The sequence below is a fragment of the Hemicordylus capensis genome, chromosome 3, assembly GCF_027244095.1.
Source record: "Hemicordylus capensis ecotype Gifberg chromosome 3, rHemCap1.1.pri, whole genome shotgun sequence".
Lineage (NCBI taxonomy): Eukaryota > Metazoa > Chordata > Lepidosauria > Squamata > Cordylidae > Hemicordylus > Hemicordylus capensis.
In genome coordinates this window covers 145,510,586-145,531,047 of record NC_069659.1, presented here as the reverse complement: position 1 = coordinate 145,531,047, position 20,462 = coordinate 145,510,586, and the positions used below count along the sequence as shown (strand labels likewise).

General features: G+C 44.0%; 1 long non-coding RNA gene across 7 annotated transcripts; it reads left to right on the top strand.

Moving 5' to 3' along the window:
• Positions 1–1,331: 1,331 nt before the first annotated feature.
• Positions 1,332–17,919, top strand: LOC128352432 (uncharacterized). Of its 7 annotated transcripts, XR_008320410.1 has the most exons (5): positions 2,182–2,399; positions 3,251–3,330; positions 9,718–9,788; positions 16,279–16,457; positions 17,603–17,919. It is a non-coding gene; the product is annotated as an uncharacterized LOC128352432 (long non-coding RNA). The 7 variants fall into 7 exon arrangements; XR_008320412.1 differs by lacking the exons at positions 2,182–2,399; positions 3,251–3,330 and adding an exon at positions 1,332–1,420; XR_008320408.1 differs by lacking the exon at positions 3,251–3,330.
• Positions 17,920–20,462: the final 2,543 nt, after the last annotated feature.

The following is a 20,462-nucleotide window of genomic DNA, read 5'->3' as shown; positions in this document are numbered from 1 at the left end:
AATGGCAACTTGAAGAAAGAAACAGAGGGTTTAATACTGGCTGCACAAGAACAGGTACTAAGAACAAATGCAATGAGCAAAAGTAGAAAAGTCAGCAACAAACAGCAAGTGCTGCCTTTGTAAAGAAGCAGATGAAACCGTGGACCACCTAATCAGCTGTTGTAAAGAGATCACACAGACTGGACTACAAACAAAGGCATGACAAGGTAGCAGGGATGATACACTGGAACATCTGCAAAAAATACAAGCAACCTGTAGCCAAAAATTGGTGGGACCATAAAATTGAAAAAGTTGAAGTAAATGAAGATGTAAAAATATTATGGGACTTCCGACTACAAACAGACAAACATCTGCCACACAATACACCAGATATATCTGTAGTCGAGAAGAAAGAAAAACAAGTCAAAATAATCGACATAGCAATACCAGGAGATAACAGAATAGAAGAAAAAGAAATAGAAAAAATAACCAAATACAAAGCTCTACAAACTGAAATTGAAAGGCTGTGGCAGAAAAAGACCAAAATAATCCCAGTGGTAATTGGCGCCCTGGGTGCAGTTCCAAAAGACCTTGAAGAGCACCTCAACACCATAGGGGCCACAGAAATCACCATCAGCCAATTACAAAAAGCAGCTTTACTGGGAACAGCCTATATTCTGCGACGATATCTATAACAACAGCAACAACATTTACAATAAAATTCTGGCATCCCAGGTCCTTGGGAAGGACTCGATGTCTGGATAAAACAAACCAGTCAATAACACCTGTCTGACTGTATAAGTAATTAATAATAATGTATTGGCTTCCAGGAATATGTCTCTGAGTGTCTCACTATCAAAGATAGCTTTTTGGCTCCCCACTCCCCCCTTTTTTTCCGTCTGTCGCTGCTCAACAATATTTCAGCTGAACCCGGAGCAGCCCTTACTGTGAGGGCAAAGCTCTGGCCTCCTAATGCTCCCCTGGATGTCAGCCAATGATTTTATCCCCATATATACTGGGATGTCATGTCCATATGTTTTTCCAGTGTTGCTTTATTCAGTCTTGAGGCTATTCTCACAATCTCCAAAAACCAGGCTAAGGGAGCCCAACCCAGTTTTCAGAGGTCGTGCGCGGCAATGGGAGCCACGCAGCACCCCGCCCTTAAATGAAGTTAGTGTAGCAAGCATTCCGCTAATCCTGTTTTGGCAATCGTGAGTCGCCATGGCATGGCTCCATGGCGATTCACAAGGAGACCCCTGACCGAGAGGCTTCAACAAACCTCCCAGCCTTGGGGGTCTCGGGTGGGGTATTTGGGGACTGCTGGCGGCTGGGTGGCCCCTGATCCCCGCTGCCCTCAGTGTCTCCATGATGGAGCCGTTAGTCATGTGAGCAGCCGATCCAACCACCCAGGGTGAGCTCCCTGCTCTCCCCGCAGAACCAGGTAAGGCTCTACACATCGTGAAGAAACAAGGTGATAACATACCTTCCAGTCCTTGTTCCTCTTACCTCCTCTACTGGACCAATCTCTCTATATAAAAGCCTGAAGATGTATGCAGCAAAACCCGTGGTATTTGGCACATCTTGCACCCGTTGAGAGAGAGAGAGAGAGTTGTCCAGAGGAGAGAGAAGCCATGGAGTAGGGATGAGTGGCGGACGGAGGGGCAGCTGCTGCCAAGGAGGGAGGGTTGAGGAGGAGGCGGTGATGGCAGCAAAGAAAGAAAAGAGGCATTGAGCAGTGGCATCTGTCAACCCACCGAGTCTCCTCACGAGGAGGATGGCTGTGCCGGGGCGGAAGACTGCACCAAGGGCCACCTGTGCAGGCCGGAAGGGAAGCCCCGGCTCGACCACCCTCCTCACGACAGAGGCCAGCCTGAGGTGCGCTCTCTCGCCCCAATTGGTTGTCCTCCTCATGAGGAGACTCAGCAGGCTGACTCAACGGAGGCTAGTGGCAGGAGCCAACTTTGGCTGCGGATTCCACAATGCCGCTCTGGCATGTGGGGGAGGGGAGAACTGGCTGAGTGAGGGGGGAGAACTGACTGGGGGGGGGAGAACTGACTAACTGACTGAGAGGGAGAGAACTGACTGGGGGGGGAACTGGCTGAGCAAGGGGGGGAGAACTTGCTGAGCAAGGAGGGAGAAATAGCCAAGAGAGTGGGGAGAAATAGCTGAGCGAGGGGGGAGACTGGCTGAGTGAGGGGGGAGAGAACTGGCAGGGGGCAGCTTAAGGCGGGGAAGAAAGACAGTGCAGGGAGCTGGATTGTTCGGAGAGGCATGAGAGATGGAGAACTAGGTTGCAGATGTTCTGCGCTGGGCAAGCCAGTACAATATAATCCTTTATGTCAAAACCACAGCAGCCTTTGTGATCGTACTGAAGCCTCCGTGTCCTGTCGCATGTAACTCTATCTAATAATTTATTTCAGGTCAGATTTCCTTGATGGTTGCTGCTACAATCCAGCTATTCATATGTTCACTCAGACTCTAAAGAGTGAAGTGTCAGGGTCACGGGTAGACATTTTCAGACATGGAGGCTCTGCTGCTCAGGGCCTACTGGAGCAGGAGCTCAGCAGGTAGAATGCACTGCTCTCTTGACTAGGCAAAAAGAGAAGGCCGGGTTCCTAGTTATGTAGGCCGGTACTGGCTGGCTTCATATTGCCTGGCAGTCATAGAGGCAAAAGAACACCCTACTCCTTAACTGGTTTTGAAGTAGGCTTTGAGGCCTAGGCGCACACAGCTCACTAGGTCCAAGCCTCAGAACCCAAGTGTCCCAGTTTAAGCTCCAGCTCCTTGACAGTAGTTTAGGAAGAAAAAAAGTTTATAGTTTGAAAGCTTTTACTACAGCTTCCCTAGATGTTAAATAAATTCATCCTTCTGTTCTTCAGTTTTACTTCTACACTAACCAGTGCTTAAAAACTCTTGAGAAAAAGCTCTCAAACCTACTGGGAACTGTAGAAATTTGCCAGAATTCTGATGCAAAGAACTCTTCATTTTTATGAATTGGTTACTATGGTAACACATTGTGCCTTTTCATGTGTCACGTTACCCTCTCTTTTATGATGTTAATCTTTGCAATATCTACAGTATATGGGAAATGTGGTTACTTAGCAGCAATATTTGGATTTTATCCAAACCCCATTACATTTCTCCCAATGCAAAAGCATGCATTTCACAGCTTGGTTTTGTTTGTTCAATCTGTTAATGTAAGATCTTTTAAAAATAGTTTCTTATAGGACTGTTAGGGCAAAAGTCTGCACTGCTCATTGTGTATCTTCAGTTTCCCTCTGTGTATAATGGAGAACATAATTTTGCAAGTTTGTGGCAAGATCTTGAGATATGCTGTTGTTGTACCATGAGGTAAGTGCTTGGGATGCAGTTGCTTATGGCGCTTTGAGCTGAATCAGACTTAAGTACTGTTTTACACAGGAGTTCACACAACATGGCATAAAACTGTTTTATCATCCATTTAGGATTGGATGATCAAATATTTCTATCAGTTGCACATCATCCTGTTACAATTCCATTCACGATACATAACCACTGCAATAAGAGCTGGAATGGTACAGAATCCAGATGATAATTAGGATCTGTGCAGTCTGCACTGCAGCCCCAACGTTGCTATGTGACTGCAGACAAGCCACTATTGCTTAGCATCAGCTCACAATTTGTAAAACAGGGATAGGGGTGGCTTATTTGCCAAGGCTGCTATGATGATGTTGAGGGTTGAACAACATGTTATATTAATCATCACGTCATTGGTCTTTGATTGATTGGTCTTTGACTTCTAATTGGCAGCCATGAGGAACCTAGTCACAATCAAGACCATGGGTGGGGAAGAGCAAACACAATCCTTTGCTCTCATTGTAATCTCAGTCTAAGGGCAGCTGGCCAGTAAGGGCAGTGGGAGGTATGCCCCTCCCCCTCCCTCCTCCAAACAAACACACACACACACACACACACAGAGGAGCCAGCAGAATACCAGACTTAACAGCAGCCAGTCTCAAGCAGGGAGCTTTCTCCGGCCCCTCCCCACTGTGCCTGTAACTTCCTGGTTGGAACATCTGCTAGTCAAGCTACTTCAGTTTCTGATCCCTACTGGGCAGCTCCTGGCATTGTCCATTCAAAGAAGTAAAAATTGGCTTGAAAATACAGCCCCAGAAGCCCAAAGGAACTGTATTCCCCCCCCCACCCCCGATCCATTTTTACTGCATTTTCAGGGCAGGGCCAGGCCAGCATCCTGTAGCAATCAGACTGGTGGGAGCAACTGGATGAGCAGGGCTGTTTCAGTCAGAAAGAGCTAAACAGGAAGTTAGGGGAGGAGGGGTTGGAGGAAGTTCTCTGCTTGGGAGAGTTCACTGGCTCTTGTAAGACTGATCCTCCTGTGTTTGTTTTAGGGCGGTGGGGGGAATAAAAGAAAAGAGAGAGAAATAGAAAGAAAAGGGGGGGGGTTGGGTGGCAAGGCTTGGCAGGAGAAGGGCACAGAGAAAGAAGAGGATTGGGGGACTTGTGTGGGGCTTGATGAGAGAGAAAAAGATAAAATTGGTGAGAGTAAAGGGGGCTTGGTGAGAGGGGGAGCGGGCTGGAGTGGGGGTCTTGGTGAGAGAGAAATCAGGAAGTATGGCCAGGGTTGGTGAGAAAGAGAGAGAGAAAGGGAAAGAGGCTTGGGAGCGGGGAGGGAAAAGAGAAGAGTGACTTGGTGAGGGGGAACTTCTGAGTGTGTGTGAGAGAGTGACACACAGGCTTGGTGTGTGTGTGTGAGAGAACAGCCATCCAAGGTGGGCCCCATTACAAAGGGGTGCTGTGGAGCAGAATCCCCCCCCACCATGCTATAGTCCCACAATTGGCTCCACCTCTCACTATCACCTCCCATCTGGGGGTCTACTCACGAGTAGCCACGCCATGGAGCCGCGTTGCGGCTACTCACGACCAGATAGCCTGCTTTTGTGGAGCGCTTGCTCCGCAAACCCAGGCTAAGGGCAGGGGTACTTAGGCGGGTTACCTGCCTAGGAACCACCGGGCTCACAGCCGAGCCCAGTGGTTCATACAATGGGGCAAAATCAGGCAAGCCTCCACTAGCCCGATTTTGCCCCATCGTGTGAATAGCCTCAGTATGTTTTAAGATATGGAAGAAAGAATATATATTTCTTAATTAATCAATTTGATGTTTGATTAATCTGAGCATGGGATTGACACAAGGTCAAATGGTTAGCTTAGTGGTTGAGAAAGAGAACTGGATATGGGTTCTTTCCCCACTGCTCTGAAGACTCTGGTGTGGCCATGCTCAGATATATACAAACATATTGGTACTTAATGACTCTAAAATCCTATTATTTCCCTGTGGGTCCCCAGCTGGGGCTGGACTCCATCACCCTATCGTCCATTGTAGCAGGGCATGATGGGAGCAACGTCTGGGGCCCCAGGCTTTCAGACTCCAGCCTCAACTTGTACCTTGCTTCACCTCACCTCACCTCAAGCCCCACCTAGCCTCAGTTACAGCACTCACATGTAGTCACCCAAACAAATGGAAACCAGGGTAGACCTGCTTAGCAAAGGGGACAACTCATATTCACTACTGCAAAACCAGCTGTCCTCCCCTAAAACCAGCTGTCTTCCCCTTACCCACTTCTTACCTCCTTCCCTTTACCCACTGTCACTTCTGCTCCTGCTCACCACCACAAAGAACCAGGAAATTAAGGGTGAGGAAGAGTGTATTTTTAAGAAGGGCTGGCAAGGGAGGGTTTGGTGGTGGACACATGGTGCAAAATCCAACTTGCAAAATTCAACATCTCTAAATGGAGAAGAATTTGGGGGACTGGAAAGCTACACTTCTCTTTGAGGTCCAGCTTTTTCAGATTCCCAGAATTATTCTCTGAGCTTGGTAAATTTTACTGTCGTCTCTCTCAGCCAGTTCATAGCTGAGTAGATGATTTGAAGCAGGAACTTCCTGGCTCATAACTTATATTATTTCTTACACTATGAGGTGGTTCCCATGATCAGTGGGAATTGCCAAGAAGGGGTTTGTGAGGAGAGTGGGCTTAGTCCGCTCTCCTTGCAGATGACCCATCAGTCAGCTGCGGGGGGCCAAACTGGCTGCCCACATGACTGCCGGCTCCATTACGGAGCCGGTAGGGGCTGGGGAGTTCGCAAGTGCACAGGGCATACTGGAGAGACCCCTGAGCCGGGAGGTTGCATTTAGCCTCCCCGCCGGGGGTCTCCTCATGAGTTGCTGCAGCACGGAGCCATACTGCAGCAACTCACAATTTAAAAAAATGGGTTAGCAGAGCACTCGCTCCACTGACCTTGGCTAAGGAGAGGTGGAAATAGTGGGATTTGCTGCCGGGAGCCACGCAGCTCCTGTGGCAGCAGACAATCAACAAAAAGCGGGCTGGGCTCCCTTAGCCCACTTTTTGTTGATCGTAAGAATCGCCTCTATATCTACTTTATTCTATGTAGACTGAAGGAAAAAAATTAAATTGAAAGTTTCTCAAAACACTTGAATCAAGAATTATCTAGAAAGCAAAAACAACAACATATTAAGGCAGTTCACATGATCATTAAATATATACTAACAGGCAGTATGCTAACAGGCATGGATATATAGTAACAGGCAGTATATCCAGGGATTCTTGGTCATTAGAACTCATGGGAATCGTTCAAGCCCAGATTTCTGATAGTAGGGCAACCCAGATCTTAAGCCATGCTCTTAACCCACATTGGGGGGAAATAGGAGCCCCACTCAGATTGCTGATCATATGTTGGACCTTCCCTGTTCCAGAAGCTCCTGTCAGCCAGCTGCTATAATTGCAATAGAGAGCTGTGGCTACAGTGGCTGCCATATGTGTTCACATCATTCTGCACTACACACTCAGTGCTCCTCCTTGGAATAGCTTCAATAGGGCTGGGCCTACCTCCTGTCCCCTCATGACCAATCAAAGGGTGGCTGCTGACATCATGAATTTTTCCCTTCTCCTGTCAGCATGGTGCATTGTGGGAAAGTTCTCTTGATTCTCAGCAGACTTCCCTGCTCCATACTCAACACTGTGGTGCTTGTGTGTGCTGAGCTTGCAGAGTCCAATGGGGGCTCCGCTCATCTTTCTAATGTGAAGTAAGAACTCTTCCCATCTCCCCAAACCACCCCCAGATGCTCGTGTGTATGGCCCTACTCTCTGATACTAACTCAGTGTGTGTGTGTTTGAGTATATATGCCTACTATATTCTCCATCTATATTATGCATTGCATTTATCCTATTTTTATTATACTCTACTTTTCCTTGCATAAGGCCTCACATCGATTTATTATTTACTAATTACCTTTTTAACCCATCTTTTCTTCAAGGAGCTCAGAGTGACTGAAATGTTCCAGCCCTCATAATATTCACGAGAGACTTGCGAGAAAGAGGAACTGGCTCATGGTCACTCATGGAGCTTCATAGTTAAAGAGGATTTGAATGTAGCTCACTACAGACCTAGTCTCACATGCTAACAACTCAGTGGCAGCAAAGAAAAAAATGGCAGCGGGGGGGGGACACAGAAGGGGCAAATTGCATGTATGGGTGGGTGAGCTGTGTCCCAAATATTAGATTTTCGAAACAGAAATTGTGGCGGGGACGTGGGGGGCAAAGCACTTGTCAGGGGTGGTGCATGCCCACCCACAAACCCTTTCTGGAGGCACTCTTGTAACCACTACACCACACTGGTTCTAAAACAGAGGCATGCATGTTTGTGCCACCTGTTGGCTGTGACGTGTTGATGCACTGCCCTGAGCAGATTAAGACAGTTTAAAAACCAATCAGTTTAGCTTCATCAGTAGAACTGTATAGTGTGCTGAAGACCATCTTCTATAAACACCATCCTAGTGATCATGTAGGTTGATACTTTGAACTACTTAGTTTATAAGATGACATGGGAGTTGTGTTCTAAATGAAGATTTGAAATCTGGATAACTGAGTTACCAACTGAATGTTTGTAAGTACTACTAGTAGTAATGTATTTTCGGTTACCGACCAGCAAAAATACAAAAAAAGATACATCAAATTCTTTAAAGCATTAAAAAAGAAAGAAAAGGGGGGGGGATAAGCTCAGTTTATAATAGCTATCTTCAGAAGATAGTAATACTTGATTATTCAGTATTGAACTTAAATATTCAGTATTGAACTTTACCAATTGAACGTCTGCGATAAAATGATACAATGATGCATGGAATGGAACTATTTTTTATGCAAATTAGCTTGGAGCACAGTGAAGCTGTCAATCATGAGTGGCAGTTAGACTTGTGACAGTTGGGAGTTAGTAGTGGAGAGAGGAGTGGGTTTTGGGGTCTGGTAAGAAGCAGGCTTAAAGGGAAAGGCTCAAGACTAGGGGTGTAAACAAATGGTTTGGTGCCAAACCAGTTGACTTGAACCAGGCCGTTTCAGTGTCTCAATTGCAGACCAAACTGGGAGCGGTTCGGTCTGCAATCAAACTGAACCAAGCTTAGTTCGGGCAGACTGGTTGGGTGCTGTACGGGCGGCCAAGGGAGGGGTGAGAGAGGTAGTTAAAGGGTCTTCCTATCACCCAGCGTGGCTGCTGGCACCACCGCTCCCCTGACACAGTCCATATCCCAAGCACGCACAATCCTCCCTATCAAGCAGTCTGGAAGGGGTCAGCTTAGTTCCAGCCTCCGCACATGTGTGGAGGCCTTCGCACATCCATGGACACCACACAAATGACCTCCACACATCAGTGGAGGCCGGAACAACAGGTCCCGGCCTCATGTCAGTCTGCCCTGCCCCGGATGCTGCACAAAGCAGGGCTGATCATGTGGGAGCATGGAGCGTGCTCCAACCAGGCCTACCAGGATCATCTGGACGTGGGGGGAGGCAACGTTCGGAAAGGCTCCCCACACTCCACTTCCCCCACTTACTGCCTACCCAGTAGGTCATGTGAATTGCTCCAAAGTATGCTCCTTTGAGCTCTTTTGAGGAAGACAAATATAACCAGCCAATTCTGCCCCATCCTAGTTTTTAAAGCCTGATACTTTATTATTGCTTCTTACATTCCATCTTAAGAAAATTGGCTATCTCTTCTTATATAGTTTTTAGAAGCTGATGCTTGGCAGTTACCATCATCTGTCTTCTTCTAAGAAACTGAATGATTAAAAAAGGAAAATGTTTAAAAAAAAAAAATCACCGGAGTCAGGTTAAAGAGGTTTTTCTTTTCTGGCACAGACTCATTATAGGAAGTGAACACAGCAAGGGTGGCATTGATCACCATACCCTGTGCACTCTTAAAGGTTAATGATTAGGGTAATTAGCTGACCTATAGGAACCAGATAGCATTCAGTTGAGTTCAGTGACAAGTGGCAGTGGTTATTTAAAAGAGAGCTGAATCAGAGTCATGAGTGCTGCCAGCTACTGTAAAAATTGCTTTCCCTGGAGTCTGGTTAGAAGGCTCATTGATAGATAGTTGGTATCACTTGTGTTATAATAAATTTTATTAGGTCTATTTCTCTGGTCATGCTCTGCTTTTATATCTTTTCCTATCAATATTCTTTTAAGATAGCACTAAATGTAATAAACAAGATCAACGTCTAACTAAATAATAATAATTATGAATTCAATTTAGTAGCTTGAGTTCCTAGGGAAGAATTGTGTAGAATTATATACAAATTTATAACTAAAGTAAGTCAATTTTTTGTGGGTTTCAGTTCTTATGACAAAATTTGTATCTTAAAGTAGAACGGGGTTTTTTTTTTCTTCCATCCAGGACTTGGATGAAAAAGAGACACATCTGAGAAAATGCCCAAAGGCATGTCAAAGAATAGATACTATTAAAAGGTAAACCCAAACTAAATGCATTGTTTCCTTTAATCTCTAGCTGACAGAGACAATTGGGTTTTTCAGACTTCTTATAAAATGCTAACATCTTGATAACATCCCATTAAATGGACAGTACCCTATTAGAATTGAAATTAAAGGTGTAAGCATGAGTCTATGTTTTTCCATATAACTGGCAATGCAAATCCTTGTGCATGCACCATGGAAATGTCATTGTCTTTTCCTTTGTCAATATCATGTTTATTTACGGTCACAGACCAAAATTTAAAGCATACATAATAGTACACAAATGATATAATAGTAATATATACAGAGATCCAATATTATCTCATCCTAATGTCTTTTCCTTTCTTCTTCAGTGTCTTTCACAGTTCACTAGATTTGTACACTGTGGAATTCTCTGAAAGAGAGTGCATTTGGGCTCATAACATTTTAACTTAATCAGAGAACTTGCTGCTGATTTACAGGTGAGGAAAAGCTATAGAGATATGGGCAGGTGATCCAAGGAACAGCGGGATATAAATGTAACAAACAAACAAAATGCATGCTCTCTGCAAAAACCTGGACAGTTTAAAAAAAAAAAGTCTTGAGGAACTTTTTGAAGTTGAAGAACAGAGCAGAGAAACAGACTGGAGAAAGAAGATTCCATGGCTGAGGGAGTATTCAAGTGAAAACCTTGTGGCACATGTGATGTTGAGGAGGTGGATGGTATTTAAGCACAGAGAGCTATCCCTTTGAGATACTAGAAGCAGGTCTCAAAAATAATCAGGGATTTTCCCCTTTAAGGTGTTCCATAGCAACAGTGCTGTCTTCTTGGGGTGGATTCATATCCATCTTTATTACACTAAAGTCCATGGTTTTTCACAAAGTACAAGCACATATGGAAAGGGATTATTTATGTGTGTGTTTAATACATGTAAACATATTTATAGTCTGCCTTAAAGACATGTTACAGAGATTTTCAGCCTACTTTCCAGTAGGCTTATGAGATCATCCAACTTTCTGTGTGTGTGTGTGTGTGTGTGTGTGTGTGTGTGTGTGTGTGTGTCCATGTGTTGTCTCCCACCCGCTACTAACTTTGCAATGCCTGGACCAATATGAACCAAATTTGGTACAGTTGTAGGAACACCTCAACAGTGTAGTTTGTGATGATGTCATCCACCCTGATCCAAGATGGTGGACATGTGAACGTTTGAGGCGCAAGTGGGCTAACTTGTGAACCGCTTAACCAATTTGAACCAAATTTGCTAGAGCTATAACTGTAGCACATACAGAATGCCTAAATGACATGGTGTGGGATGATGTCATCCACTCCAATTCAAGATGGAGGCCATGTGAACATCTGAGGTGCAAACGGGCTAATTTGTAGACTATCTAACCAATTTAACCCAAATTAGGTACAGTTGCAGTGAGTGATACACATGGACACCTCAAAGGCATAGTTCTTGATTATGTCATCCACCCTGATCCAAGATGGTGGACATGTAAACTTTTGAGGCACAAGTGGGCTAACTTGTAAACCGTTTAACCGATTTGAACTAAATTTGCTACAGCTGTAGGGACACATAGGAATGCCCTAATGGCATGGTGTGTGATGATGTCCTCCACTCTAATTCAAGATGGTGGCCATGTGAACATCTGTGGCACAAGTGGGATAATTTGTGGACTGTCTAACCCATTTGAATCAATTTGGGTACAGCTGCAGTGAGTGACACATGGGGACACCTCAATGACATAGTTTGTGATGATGTCATCTACACCAATTCAAGATGGCAAATGCGTAAATTTTGGAAGCGCAAATGGGCTAACTTGTGAACTGCTTAATCATTTTGAACCAAAATTGCTGCAGCTGTAGGGACACATAGGTACCCCTGAATGGTGCCATTTGTGATGATGTCATCCAACCCATATCAAGATGGCAGGCACGTAAAGCTTTGAGGTGCAAGTGCACTAACTTGTGGGCAGTCTAACTGATTTGAACCAAATTTGCTACAGCTGTATGGACACATAGGGATGCCCCAATGGTGTCATTTGTGATGGTTTCATCCACCCCGATCCAAGATGGTGGACGTGTGAACTTTTGAAGTGCAAGTGCACTAACTTGTGGACAGTCTAACCAATTTGAACCAAATTTGATACAGTTGCAGTGAGTGACATACAGGGACACCTCGATTGGGTTGTTTGTAATGATGGCATCCACCCCAAGCCAAGATGGCAGATGCATGAACATTTGAGGTGCAAGAGATCTAACTTGTGGACCTCGATCTGAACCAAATTTAGTCCAGTTGTAGAGACAGTGAAAGGAAAGTAGGCTGATTAATTCTTACTAGAACAACTTAAGAACATAAAACCGCCTTGGGATTATCTTTTTAACGAAAGGCGGTATATAAATGCAAAAATAAATAAAAAATAAAATAAAATAAATTTAAAAAACAAATATCAATTTTAAAACTTTAAAATAGCATAGCATTCACAGTATCTAAAAACAACAGTAACTAAGACATTAAATTGAAAGTCAGGAAAAGTTAAAATAGATCAGCTATGGACTAAAGGCTCCTCTGAAAAGGAGAGTCTTCAACTTCCTTTAAAATAAAAGTTATATTGAGGGAGGGTATTGCATAGGTATTGCACCACAACCAAAAAGCCTTGTCTCTAGTTATCATCATTTGAACCAAAGAAACTGGTGTGTCAGAGAGCAGGATTTTATTAAGGTCTTGGCAGATATGTAGACCACACTTCAAGTATCCTTGTCCCAGACCATACAAGGCTTTAAAAGTTCAGGAGGTCTTGGAGCAAACTGGCAACTAGTGAACCCCACCCCACAGAATGGATGTCTGACTTGCTCCCACATGAAAAAATGAATGAATGAATGAATGAATGAATGGTTTATTTTGATTGTTGATCAGAATTACACAAAATCCCAGTAAAGAAAAACAAAAGAAAAAGATCACTTTAAATCCATAATTCAATTTAAGATTTAACTAATAGTAATACTACCATTAAAACTATACATTAAGCTGATACCAGCTTCTGGCGGACTTTCCCAGCTATTGAACATAACTTGGCAACATTTAAAGAAACTTCATCAAATGTATCAGCTAAAAGCAAATTAAGATAAAAATTATCTGAATGGCCTGGAAATTCTTTTATGAGGGGTAACAAATAGTAATCTTGAATGTCCTTATAAAAATCACAATATAGCAGTGCTGTTGTTTGTATACTCCCACTGGTACAAGGGCAAAATCTCTCAGCATATGGTCTTTTATTGTACCTCCCTTCTAGTACAGCTGTTTGAAGTGCATTGAGATGAGCTAGTGTTAGAGCTTTGCAATATTTGGGAATAGTTGTTATACTAAGATATCTAGCTGATTTATTATTGACACTTTGGTTTCCCAAGATAATGCCTCTGGGCATGCAATTAAGCTCTATCTGCTCCTCCATATCTAATACATGTTGCTTAACTACCAACTTGGCTTTTGAAAACTCCATAGATTTTAAATAACCCGGGGATAGCCCATGGTACAACAACTTCTTTTCCACAGCTTGTTTCCAATAAGATTGAAATTCGTCTGTGTATACCAGTGCTACCAAACCAAAAGGATGGGAATTTGATTTTAACCATAGATCAAAGATGCTTAGCCATTGCTGTGTCTCAGTTTTGGAAACCTACTATCTAAGCCAGAAATGGGGAAGCAGGAAATTTAAACAAATTCTAACCTTTCCCCCCAAACCCCCATAGGAAAGATTAAAAAATTGTTCAAAATGGCCCACTTGCCCATTTCTTTTGTGGGTTGGGTGGTAGGTAGCACCCATCATGCCCTACCACACAACCCATTTTGGTGTCCCTAGGACCTACCCATGGGGAATAATGGGGTGTTTCAAATTCCCCATTGATCCCTATGGCCAGAACAAGCTTTACACACAGAGTGCAATGCATTTTGCAACACTGTAGAAGGGTCCTTCCAACACAGAACACACATTTCAAACACAGTCCAAAAATGGCCAAAAAAGAATAACTGACTCAGAATCTACTGCCAGTCACAGTGCCTCTCTCACAGACAAATATGACTCCTTACATTCCTAGCATTGCAAAAGCTGCCACTGCATCACCTTTAGCAGCAGGCATAACCATAAGCTCTACTAGAACAACTTAAGTCAATGTTTGAGTAAGTACACCTTGCAGTGAAGATTGCAGAGCAGACCAGAGCATTGAGTGAAGCACAATTAGTCTCATGGAACTCATCACAGCAATCCCCAAGAAATATCACACACACACAACTGCCACTGTCCATTCCTCGCAACAACACTATATCACAAACAAATCACAACTCAAGGAAGGAAAGCACCCAAGTTCTGCCATTGTCAAGCTGAGATCCAGCAAAACCAGATAGTTATAGCAGCCGGAGCACAACATATTATACTCAGTGTTGAGAAAAGAAAATCACAAAATCAAACCTACCTCATCTCCTGATGTATCCTCTTCAAGAGAGGCATAAGGGTTCCCTCTGAATATAAAGGGTTCCCAGTCCCTTTGGATACATTTTGCAATTTCCTCCTTTAGTGTTTCTCCCTCCCCCCAGCCAATTGAGGCACAGTTGCCCATGACAACACTTGATTTGTATGAGAAGCCAACCAAGTAGCAAGGAGATTGCAAAACAATTGGAAGCCCGTGCCAGAAAACCAATCAGCGAAGGAAAAACAGACCTCCAAAATGGCACTCAAAACATGGAAACATTTCGACCGAAATGGGGTTGTTCTGCTCCAAGCTCAAAACGGGCCGTTTTTAAAAGATGGTGTTTTTTAGAGGGTGTTCTGTTTCAAGCTCATAACACTGAAAACAGCCCATTTCAAGTCGAAATGTATCATGGTTGAAACCTTCTGCACATCCCTAGTAGCCAACCATTGCACCATTGTCTCCAAAGATGACTTTAAATGGTGGCCAGGATCATATTGGAGGAGGCGCTTTTTCAGATAGACTGGTCCTACCTCATTTTTATGAACACTGAGTGCATTGCAGCCTGCCAATTGAACCCTATGCATCACATATATGAAGAACTGCTTACCTCTGAGCATTAGAGGCATGTGCAAATCCACCCGAAATACCCTCAGAATAGTAACCAATTCCTCATAGCTACTTTTGTTCCTGCTGGGAAAAGCTGCCTCATTTCATTACCCTTCTCAGATGCACCATTTATGAGATATGCTGACTATCAGAATAAACAGAAACTCCTTAATTCCACATCGAGTTAAGCAGATTATTTTCCCACACAATATCTGCTGTCGCAAGAGGAAAGTTGCTCAGTTTTTTCTGTCTGTTCAGATTTTTATGTCAGTGTACTAAATCTGGCATGGCTTTTCTTTCTTTTTGAACAGCTGCTCTAGTTTTTCTGTCTTCAAGTACTGCAAGCAATAAAGCTTTAGTCTGGCTTCAAATGCTGTCATTCACTTAGCTAGTAAAGCAAAGGTGCCTAATGAATCTTTCCCATTTGATGCTGGAACTGTGTCTCGTTTCTGGGTTTAAATGCTGTTCAAGAAGGAACAAACATGTTTCTCGATACCTCAGACCAGATGCATTTTGGCACACACTGTAGTGTAGGTCACTCACAGGAAATAGATGTGTACAGTAGAAAGGAAAGCAAAGAGGTTTTGCTTCAGGCTAGCTCTTGGGCTTTTCAGGGAATGTTGTAATTCTATCCTGATCATCTCAAAGTAACTTATATTTTAACATGAAACTGCTCCATAAAGTAGTGGTAGATCTTAAATGTTTTTTGCTTAATTGGAAAGAGAAGAGCCTGAAGGCACAGAAGTGTGCCTATTTTCCTCCCTTTTAACAAGCTAATTAATGTTCACACAAAACATTTAAAGAACAAATGAACAATATTGGCAGTTTAGAAATCACAGCCCACCTTTTAAATCTAACCCTATGCTAAAGTACATCAGCCTAAGCTTGACATTAACTGAAAAAGCTTATGGCTGCTGACACTGATCCACAACTTGTTCCCACATCTGCAACTAATGTGTAGCTGAAGCATATGTGTGATATGCTATCATCACTTTCAGTATTTCCCTCCCCTTGCTGGTGTGAAGCAGCCAGTGAAGTGGCCTAGAAGCAGGGAGCATTGAATCCAGTGATGTCATATCATGCATCTGCTTCAACTAGTTGTTACTGGAAGAAGCAGAAAACAGATATTTATTATTTATTAATTATTTAATTTATACACCACATGACACCAAAGGCCATAGGCGGTTCACAAAAATAGACACAACAAAGCAAAATAAGACACACCGTTAAAACAATTTACAACAATTGGAAACATTCAAAGATTACTAAAAGCCTGGCTAAAAAAAATGTTTCTTAAGGGTTCATTTAAAGGCTGGTAAGATGTTAAACCTTCTGCTTGGTAGTCACATATTTCCCCGTGTGCCAGGAATCTGAATCAACTTGACTGCACACTTTACCTTTACAATGTTAAACCACAAATGTCTATAGGGAATGCATTCCATAGCCCAGAAGTGACTACAGAGAAGGCCCGTTCCCTAGTCACTGCCAGATGAGCTGGTGGCATCTGGAGAGAGACCTCTCTTAGTGACCTTAATATGCGATGAGGATCATGCAGAAGAAAGCGCTCTCCCAGGCAACCCAGTCCTATGACATTTAGGGCTTTAAAGGTAATTACCAGTCATTTTTATTTTGCCTGGAAACCTATTGGCAGCCAATGCAATTGTTTTAAAACAGCCATAATATGGTATCTCCAATAAACCCTGGAGACCAATCTAGCCACTGCATTTGGGACCAACTGAAGTTTCTGAACTACATACAAAGACAGTCCCATGTAGAGTGCATTGCAGTAGACAAGGCTAGAGGTTACCAGAGTGTGCACCACAGTTATGAGACCATTTTCTTCAAGGAACAGATGCAGCTGTCATATCAACTGAAGTTGATAGAAGGCACTCCTGGCCATAGCCTTAACCTGAGAAACCAAAGTGAGGCCTGGGTCCAGAAACACTCCCAAGCTACACACCTGATCCTTTAGGGGCAGTGTAACCCTATCCAGGACAGGAGGATCTATCATGTCTCTTGAATTATCAAAGGAAGGAAGGAAGGAAGGAAGGAAGGAAGGAAGGAAGGAAGGAAGGAAGGGCCACTTACCATGAGTACCTCCTCATCCAGTCCATTACTGCATGTAGACAGGCATTTAGGGGGTTTATGTCATTTCCTGATGATGATGTGATAGAGAAATAGATTTAGTTGTTTATTTCCAATCTATATATTTTAGGCTATGGGTTGGCAGCAGGCATACATTTTAAGGTAACATCTTTCTGGCCCTCCTCATTAGTTCTCTGAGTTACTGAATTATTAAAACTAACCGTCAGCATACGTATTCTGCAGTAATAAAGGCAGAATCTGGATCAATTCAGGATTACAGCTGAAGATAGTTGAACTCTTGTTTTTCATTCCAAATCTGCCAACTCCAGATGTTTAATGTTCCATTTAGAAGCCATTCTTTGGCTTGGAACTTTCTGTGATAAGATTGCATTGCCTCCAGTACAGAGAAGCATCAACACTCTTAACTCTCATTGGGATCTGTGTAACATAAGCACACAGATAAGCACTTAATTTACATCAGCATCTTTACCATCATCTAATCCTCGTGAAAGCATCAAATGTAAATTACTATCCATTTAAAAAGGGACGTAGTGATGATTTATGTGAACCAAGTGGCGTAGGAGCCACACATGTCTGGATCTCAAACTGCTCTTGTGTAGAAAAGAACTATGTCTTTCACTTTACCGCATGTGTTTCTTTCCTACAGATGTTACTGGAGCAGTGTGGGATGCAGCCAGAAGTTCCCAGGTCTGTCCAATAATGGATGAATCAGACTGCAGGATGGCTTTCAAATGTGTTTAGCTTGGTTTGGGTATGTGTGTGAGACACTTTGACAGACCTGGTTTTGTGGACATCCAGGTGATGTCCTCAATAGAGAAGCAAGTGAGTACACTTAGGGTTTGGGCAGGATGTGGCTGAGCTAGACATGACTTCATCCTTTCTGGTGAGACAGTATAGGTCTGGCTGATCAGCTAAACTGGATTCGAGTCTGATCACAAATAAAACTATTGATCTACTGGGAAATGTACTGTGAGCTCAGTAATAATGTGAGAATTCATAAATATTTTTATGAACAACAAAACCTGCTGCTCATTTCCACACTGATTGGAATTAAAGGTAAAGGTAAAGTGTGCCGTCGAGTCAGTGTCGACTCCTGGTGACCACAGAGCCCTATGGTTGTCTTTGGTAGACTACAGAAGGGGTTTACCATTGCCTCCTCCTGCATAGTAGGAGACAATGCCTTTCAGCATCTTCCTATATTGCTGCTGCCCAATATAGGAGTTCCCCATAGTCTGGGGAACAAACCAGCAGGGATTTGAAACAGCAACCTCTGGCTTGCCAGTCAAGTCATTTCCCCACTGTGCCTGGAATTAGTTCGTTCTTTATTTGCACCCTACGGTCAGAGAAGCCATTATCAGCCATTCCCTCAATCCAGAGCCAGAGCACCCTCCACTACTCAGCCTGAGTTCAATTACTCCCAGAGAGGTTAACATGCCAGAGAGCAAAGACTTTGTCCCCACTGAGAAGCCATCAGCATCACTAACAGACCCCCAGGAATATTGACACTGCCAAACACAGCCCATTTATGATAACAACTGCAGAGCCCTCAGCTGGCAGCCCTTAGATTAGCTCAGGAAGGGTCTCCTCATGAGGTAGAAGGGTTATTATGTGATGGAGGAGCACACTCAGCCATGAGGAATGAGGTTTAGTAATACCAAGAAGAGGGTGGAGGCCTGGCCTTCCTAGTTCCTGCTTAACCAACTCAGTTTCAACCTTCCATAGTTGGTACAACAGTCTTTCCAAAGTGTGCTCTCCCATTCCTATAACCTTGCACTTGCTCCCAGATTGTTGATCCCTTCCTTCTCCCTGTCCTTTGTTGTCATCCAGCACCTTCTTGGACTAAGCAAACCCAGGCCAGCCATCCAGGTTCTTGTGGGTGGAACCCGGACACCTATGAATCAGAACTTTGCCTCTTAAGAGTTAGTTTGTGATCCCATGATAATTCAAGCATGCTTGATACTCCACTCCACTCTGATAATAATACTTAGAAGTGGCTCTGGTCTGGCTCTAATAGTTCTGGAGGGTTACTTGCAGAACTCTCCCCATGTGCCTTGCAAGGTCATGAAGCTGTTCCCACGACCAAGAGAAATCAGGTTAAGGGATGCTAGCCCTGGCCATCTGCTGCATGCGACGGGAGCTGCACGACTCCCAGCAGCAAACTACCAAAACTACTACTCCTCTTAAATGAGGTTAGTGGAGCAAGTGCTCTGCTAACCCCTTTTAGTTGCTCAAGTGCTGCTGCTGCAAGGCTCTGGGCCATGGCAACACATGAGGAGACCCCCACTGGGGGACTAAAACAAGCCTCCCGGCCTCAGGGGTCTCTCCGGAATGCCCCACAAACTCGTGCGGGGCATCCTGGAACTTCCGGGGCCCAGATGGCCTCCCATCCCCACAGCCCTCACCGGCTCCATGATGGAGCCGGAAGTCATGTGGGCAGACGATCCGGCCACCCAGGACTTGGAGGCTGCTCATGTGCGGGGAGAGCAGCCTAAGCCCACTCTCCCAGCACAAACCCTCCTGGTGCTTCACACGGGTCATGTGAAGCGCCTCCATGTGTTACTGTTGGATTGTTCTAGGATAAAATATTGTTGTCTAGAGCTGGGTTGTGTGGACTCCAACTGTACAGTGCCTGTATGTCCCAAGCCAGACAGATCTCTGCTGGTGAAGCTGTGTCTGAGCCTGGTCAGTGGCTTTAGACCAGTCTTCAACTGGTGGCAGCCGACCTTGAAGGAGTGGCATACTCCTAAAGTGAGATCAAAGCAATGTCTCTACTGAAGGTAGATCCCTGGAAAGCATCGAGTAACTCCTGTCCCATCACAGCTTCCAAAACTTAACAGCCCTCCTCATTTCTGCTGTTTTTAGCCTGCTTTCCAGTAGGCTTATGAGATCACCCAGCATTCTCTGTGTGTGTCCATGTGTCCGTGTTTCCTCCCCCTATCAACTTCGCAATGCCTGAACTAATATGAATCAAATTTGGTACAATTGTAGGGACACATAAGGACACCTCAATTGCATAGTTTGTGATGATGTCATCTAACCCATTCCAAGATGGCAGATGCATGAACTTTTGAGGCACAAATGGGGTAACTTGTAAACCGCCTAACCAATTTGAACCATGTTTGCTACAGCTATATGGACACATAGGGATGCCCCAGTGGTATAGTTTGTGATGATTTCACCCACCCTGATCCAAGATGGTGGACGTGTGAACTTTTGAAGTGCTAGTGCACTAACTTGAGGACTATCTAACCAATTTGAACCAAATTTGGTACAGTTGTAGTGAGTGACACACTGGGACACCTCAGTGGTGTGGCTAGTAATGATGTCATCCACCCCAAGATGGAGGATGCATGAACCCCAAGAGGGTGGACACATGAACATTTGAGGTGCAAGTAATCTAATTTGTGGACCTCGATTTGAACCAAATTTAGTCCAGTTGAAGAGACAGTGAAAAGAAAGTAGGCTGATTAGTTCTTACTAGAACAACTTGTTTTTTCTTTTATAGC